Here is a 7,227-nt window from a genome sequence, read left to right on the forward strand (position 1 = left end):
ATTATTTTTGTTGAAAGGTCATTGTGTGTGCATGTTTGTGATGTAGTTGAGTGTGTGCGTGTGTATGTGCATGCATGTGCACATATGAACTTTTCCACAGGTTCACCCAGCTTCAGGTTCTTTAAAGTTAAGACAGCTCTTCACTTTCTTTCTCTGTTATAAATTTAGAGGTTCCCCCTTTTTTCTCTGCTCTTTTTCTCCACTCATCTGAGGAAGTTGGTTTTTCCCATGAAAGCCATTATACTATACATATATATATTGTTAGTCTCTAACGTGCTACAGGTCTAATCTTTTTTCTTTTTTTTTTTTTTTTAAATTTACAGACTAACACGGCTATCCCTCTGAGTCTTCTCTAGGGAATAAATCCCTACAGTTTTTCCTACCTCACATTTTGCCTCTCTGTTAGGCTGCTGCTTCTCAAAGTTGAAACAGTTTTGCCACGGTGAGTAAAATGTCTCTAACAGTGATTTAATGAAGAAAAGATTTGCAAATAAAATAAAAATGGAAATGGCCTTCCCAAGAGAAATCCTGCTTGATTTTACTATAATGCTCCCAGTAGAAATTTTTCCAAGTTTTACCTTTTCCCTGTCTAGCAATAATACTGGTGTTATGACTATTTATATGAAATGTGAACTAGCTGATGGTTCAGTATGAGTAACAAGATCACAGAACCTTTGATATTGTAGAATTGGATCAGTTGGCATGTCATGACATACATATTCATAACCTAGCAGGCCTTGTAGTCAATGTATGCATAGGGGACAGATAAGAAAAAAATTGATTTATGATGATCTCAAAAACATGGTCTCCAAAGATGTATTCTGCAGCTTTGAGACCTATAGTTTAGGCTCTATTAATTTTACTCTGCTGTCTGGAATTATCCATCTGTTTAAAGGTTAACTGTCTTCACACTTATGAAATGGGTATTTCTGTTTTGGTTCCTGCTTTGTTCATACCACTGATTTATAAAAGATAAAATATATAACCACATAAAAGACTTTATTTCCTCTCCAGGAAGCAGCATCTACTTATTCCAAACTTTTCAATATTATTTTGGGTGCTGAAAGATTTTTGGGAAAAAATAAACTGCAAAGTTTGTTCTGTACAAAACAAACACAAACACACCCACCTTCGCAAATGAACATATCATACAAATTCTTTCCCACAGACACATAGCGTGAAACTACCTGCATCATTGCCTCCCTGCTAATATGTAATGATAGAATCTTTAAGAGTTACTAAGCAAAGATGTTCATCAGGATAAAGCTGAAGGACATGTCAAATGTAGCCCAAGCATACACCATTAAAGGCTTTAAAGACCAACGAAGCCAACTTAAAATCAATCTTCTGCTTTACAGACAGTGCATATAAAGAAGATGGCTGAGGTAATATGATCAGTGTTGCTCAAATCAGTAAAGAGCTAAACAAGCCACAAGTATTTGAGAAGCCTTGATAGGAGATAATTACAAAAATCAAATTTCATGGCCAGGAGTGCAGGAGTTGTTGTGAAGCTGTCATGTAAAAATACAGGTGCAAAATGTACAGCTGAAAATAAAAAATATGTTATTCAATGGCTTTTCATAAACATGGCAGGGTTGAAAGGGATATTATGATCTTGTTACTGCTGAGCAAGTCCTCTCAATAAGGGGGGAATATAGACACAAAGGAATAGGGGAGATGCCTGAAAATACTGCCTTGTGTGTTTCAGCTGGACTTCCCAAGGTTGAGTCTGAGGAAAATTTGGCATATCCAGCTGCCAGTCTCCTCTAAACATTGATATCAATGAAGTACACCCTAGATGGTTTTGTCCCTCAGTATATTTTACTTTGTTAGGATCTGTGATGGGGTGCACCTGGCATTTGTAGTGCTCTATACGAGGCCCTGCATTTCCACTATGTCCAGTTCCAGGAATCAGTGAAGTGACAGGAAAGGAGCAGCACGGGTGGGTCCTTCAGGCCTCTCTAGAATAGCCTAATGGACACAGCCAATCAGAGTCCAAACGGCGCAGATAAAAGTGGCGACAGGGCATTAGTTACGCAGTTCTTTGCTGGGGTCTGAGGAGTGAAGAAGGATGCTCCTCTTTGGCCTGAAGGAGAAGGAGCTAAGGAAGCTGGATAAAAGAGGACTGGTAGGAAGAGTCCCAGTGAAATAGCTGTGTCAGTGAAGCAGACAGGCAGTACATAGCTGCTGTGTACTGAGTCCCCTTAGTTAGACCCCAGGGTACTGGGGTGTACCTGGGTTTCCCTACTGGCCACAGGTATAGTGCCATAAACCCCAAGAAGGTGACAGAGCTTACCTGGGAGCCTGAACAAAGGGGTGAGTTTAAAGGGCTTAGAGTCAGGGTAAAAAGACTATCTATTTATTGGACTCTTTAATATCTCAGGAAGGATCCATTTAGACTTTGTGACTTGGCCAAAGGGAGAAACCATTGAAGACCCTGCTAAGGGTGGCCAACATCTTACAGAGAGCACCAGGAGTGGGAAAAGGACCTCAGTACTGTACCCAGCCACAAGGAGTTGCTGAAAAGGTTAGTCCCCCATTACTGGTCAGATTACAACCTTTTGAGTATTTATTGGTCATGCTGTGGTTGTGAAATTTCACCACCCTTCAGGAATATCTTGACAATATTTACCTGTGGATGGAAAGCAGGGCTGGTATGGCAACTTTTGGAAGGGTTTGCCCTTCCTTGCATACTTTGGAGAGCATAATGAACATTGAACATGTATAGTCATTACATCCCTGAGCTGAAGTACTGCAGCCCAGAGCCTGTGAATGGTTTCAAGTTGTATGAATCTTATTCAAACATGCAAGAATGCTGTAGGGCTGTAGGCCTGGTCCTGCAATGTAGCATGTACCTTCTACTTCTACAACTGGTACCTATGTACTTTACAAAGTACACTAGTCTTCTGATCCAAAGGCCATATAGGTCAATGCGGAGTCATATACATTATCCGGGGAGAAGAAACTGAGCAGGAAGGCAGAAGAGGTGGAATAACTCTTAGCACATAGGCTCTGTCTGCACTGCATTATTGTTGCAGAAGAGGAAATGCAAATGAAGCATTCAATAGCATTTCTCTCGCTCTCATTTGCATATACTCTTCCAATCCTTTTTGTGGAAGAAGTTTTTGCAGAAAAAAACGCAGTGTAGATGGGGCCATTTTGCACAAAAAAATCCTTTTGCACAAGAACCCTTATTCTCCTGGGAGCAGCCGAACAGCAAAAGGATGCCCAGAAGGCACGAAGGTTCGGTGGATTCCCGAGTGGCTTAGGGGATAGAGCATTTGCCAGAGGACCATAGGGTAGAGTAGAGACACAGACAAATAATTTAAGGGAAGGGCTAGAAATTATATTTTGATACTGGGGAAAAAAACCCTGCCTTATGTTCAGCGTCGGAAGTTCAGAGGCTTAAATCAGTGTGAGACAAACACAGGTGTAAGGTAACTCTTAGTTACAAGCCTCGAACTGCCATCCTTAATGGACAACAAAATGTACAAACACCAGCCTATACCGAGACAGTGCAGCCAGTATGCTAGGGGAGAGATTGAGATAGGGACATGCTTTCTGCTCCAAAGTTGTTATAATACAGGAAATGCAGGAGATTCAAGGTGATTTAATGAAATTCAATACCAGAAAATGCAATAAAGAGTATTTCCTTAAATTATTAGGAATTGTGACAAACTTCTTATCAAAAAGTGATGAGGAATAAATGATGCCTGATCCTGGAAGAAAGGAAAGAGAAATGGGTGTGGAACAGCGACGGAATGAGTCAAAAATGGTCACTTCTGATCAAAAATGGAGAGTAATGACAAATGGATTTTGGGGGTAAAATCTGAACAGACCGTACAAAACTACTGTGGGTGGAACTCGCCTTCCTCTGACAGATACCTAAAGGTTCCCACTCTTCTTTATACTTTGGCAATGCAGTGCAAGCTTTGTTATCCAGCATGCATGGGCTATTGGAATTTTTTTCGGTTAACCTGAGGAGGTATTTTATTGCATCTGTGACAAACGCCAGTTAACAGAGTTTTCTGGATATTAAAGTATCAGATAACACATCTTATACTGTACTTGTATAGTTTATTATGAAAATAAAATCACATTCAACTGAGGCATGAACATTATCTAATAACTATGGTGACCCAGAGTTTCTCTTCCACTTGCACTTCTGGACTTGAAGCTATGATGCAGTGTTTGCCACTTCAGACATGTTTTGGTGAATGTCAGTTGGGAATAAATGAGAATGAGGTTACTCATGTGCTTAAAGTCAAGCATGTACTTAAGTGTTTAGCTGGATTAATACCTTAGTTCTGAAACTCTTTAAGATGTTTTATTCAGTCAAAAATGGAAAGGGTACAACAGTGGACATAGAAGGGACAAAGGTGTGTGTGAAAAGCATTGAGACACTAGAGGGAACTTTACTACCGATGAAATCTGCAGCTGGCTGGTCATTTTTATCAGGGGCCCAAGTATGGGAAATAGTGTAGGAGATGTTGGCTTGGTCAGGTCTCTCTTAAAAATTCCCTTTCCCGCTCAAGATTCATTTCTTTCTGTAGGACGCTAGTGGCAAACCCCTTCAACTTGGTGGGCGTGTTTTCTATTCAGTGATAGGTGGAGAAATAAGAAAAGACAAGTGCACAGAGACTTTTTGTTACTGAGATTAATTTTCACATGCTTACCACTATAGATATCTGCTACATCCTGAAGCAGCGGATTCAACATTCAGACAGCTTACTATGGATCAGGGGTAAAAGGGCATTTATTGCTCCTGGATTATTATTTTACCTGCCTATTAGCTTCCATCAGTACTAGTTTTTTGTTAGAGTTTAAAACAAGCTTAATTAATTTTTTGTTTTGAAAGTGTGACAGACACTCACGAGATAGATAATGGATTGATAAACAACACTTGAGGGGACCCAAGAGTGCTCATCATTTGCTAGGTAGGGTATGTTAAACATAATACTGGTAAGATCAAGCCCTCCAGGACAAAAAACGAAAGAGGCATTTAATTGGAACACTTAGCAATCACAAAACCAAGACAGAGGTTAAATTGTTTTGAGCAAGAGAAATTAATACATTAAAGGTTACATTTCCAACTGTGAGGCTGCAGAGCCAGGCTCTTATGCAGTGTCAGAATTACATAAGGCAGAAGAAATGGCTCTGAAATGATTGTGGAATCATTAACAAAAGCCAAGGCAGAGTAAGACATTTCCCAGCAGGAGGGTGTGAAGAAGAATAAAGACATGGAGAGAGCTCATTAAGAATGAATTGCAGACCATAAACATTTGAAACCACTAAGTGTGGAGTTCTATCTGTTATCTAATGACTCAGAAATTATAAAACTAGCAATGACTTTCAGAAAAGGAGTTGACTTTGCAGGAGGTTGTTTGCCATTATGGAAAAAAGGTAATTTTTTTCTAGTTGGGGTGAAAAATATAAAAATCCTTCATCTTTGTAAATCAGCACAATTTAAGCAACTTCAGCTATGCCCCTGAGAGATTTCTTTCTGTATAATTACACATTGTCTCTGATTTAGACAGAAGGATGTTGGATGGAGGAACTGTGCTAAGGACGAAGGAAAAGACAAGGGGTTCTTTTCTTATTGTCTTACTGCAAATGATTAACCTCTTCATCTTGGAACAGATTGAAGAAGTGCTGAGATTTCTAGGCAGTGGGAATTCTGAAATGGACAGGTAGCCTCATTGTGATTAAGATCTGGACTGATTTTTTCACAATAAATATATAACAGTCAAAAAGTTTAAATGAATGAAATGCACTGACCAAAATATATCCCTCGGATAAGCTCCATCAGTTGCTTAGTGCTGTAAAGAGCATAGAGGAACTCATATTACCTGGCATGAAGAGTTAACATTTTAAATTAGACACATTTTTGTGCACCAATGGAGCTGAGTGCCAGGAACTGGTCTAATCACAAATCGGTGCAGATTTTGCTACAATGTTATTGGATTAATATCCAAAATTATGATAGAAGGAATATGTTTAAGGGAGGGTTTTGAAAGAAGAGGAGGAGACCAATTGGTGCACAAGCAGAAGGAAAGAGTTCCAACTTTAGGGGGTGGCATGGAAGAAGTTGCAAAGGGGAGGGACATGAGACGGAGTGTTAAGCAAAACAACATGGGTAGAGGATAGGGACTGAGTGGGGGACTAACAGGAAATGAAATCAGAATTGTGGCCAGGGCAGAGTTAAGGTGAGGATAAGAAGCTTGTGTATGGTGCAGGGTAAATGAGGCCATGCATCCACAGTAGCTCTATTGCTCAGTTCTCTTTTTTCCAAACTATTCCTTCCCACTAACTCCAGATGCTCTTTACTCAAATATTCTACATAATTTCAGGTTTGGATCCATAAGAACAATCCACAGGTGCCATATGTAATTTCAGAGAATAATCCTGGACACAAATATATTTCAACAACATGCTGCCCCCTTCCTGTGAACTGATGAACCTTGAATAAGAGCTTTTCTGAAGGTTTTCCTATGAGGGCACTCATTAGATGGTGTCAAAGGGTCAGGAGATTTAGCTACTATTTTCAGCTGTGGCGATGACCTGCTGTGTGACCAATGTCAAGTTTATTCAATTAGCCATTTCTCAGCAGCAATAACAATACTCGCTAGAGCAGCTTGAAAAATGGGTTACTATTTTGACCCCCCTATTTTTGGGTCAAAATTCAAAATTTTGTTTAAAAATATAATCAGAATTGAAAACTGTTAGTCAGTCCTGATACTTAACTGCCTTTGCCTGGAGATTTAAAACAGGAAAGCTTGACATAAGACCTAAGCATTATTAAAGTGTACTTTCCAGACAAATACATTTTAATTAGAAAAGTATTGCATTTAAAATCAATATGTATATAGTTTTAACTTACCACACAAGGTGGGTAACTGTTTTTATCTTCTGTCTCAGTCTAGCCAATTGCATCACTACTCCCGGTACAAAATTCCTCAGCTATAGAGAATACTCATATAACTTAAACATAACTCCTCCCATTTCACGGCTCTGTTTTTAAAAACAGGCCTCCTATTTAGTGCCTGAATATATTTTTCACAGGTCCAAATGTTATTTAACAACCAGACTGAGATGACAAATAGTTTAATTTCTTCAAAAATCATATATTTGTCCCTACATTTCATGGTGCATGCAACACTGCATCCACAGTTTCATGATGCCTGTACTACAACATGTTGTGTCTTCTACTAAAATTCAAATACTGTG

At 39.3% G+C, this 7,227-nt stretch overlaps 1 long non-coding RNA gene across 1 annotated transcript; it reads left to right on the forward strand.

Moving 5' to 3' along the window:
• Positions 1-324: 324 nt before the first annotated feature.
• On the forward strand, positions 325-4,008 carry LOC142826749 (uncharacterized). The gene is made up of 3 exons (XR_012900981.1): positions 325-442; positions 2,384-2,527; positions 3,666-4,008. It is a non-coding gene; the product is annotated as an uncharacterized LOC142826749 (long non-coding RNA).
• The last annotated feature ends 3,219 nt before the right edge of the window (positions 4,009-7,227 follow it).

Source organism: Pelodiscus sinensis, chromosome 2, assembly GCF_049634645.1.
Source record: "Pelodiscus sinensis isolate JC-2024 chromosome 2, ASM4963464v1, whole genome shotgun sequence".
NCBI classification, from domain to species: domain Eukaryota; kingdom Metazoa; phylum Chordata; order Testudines; family Trionychidae; genus Pelodiscus; species Pelodiscus sinensis.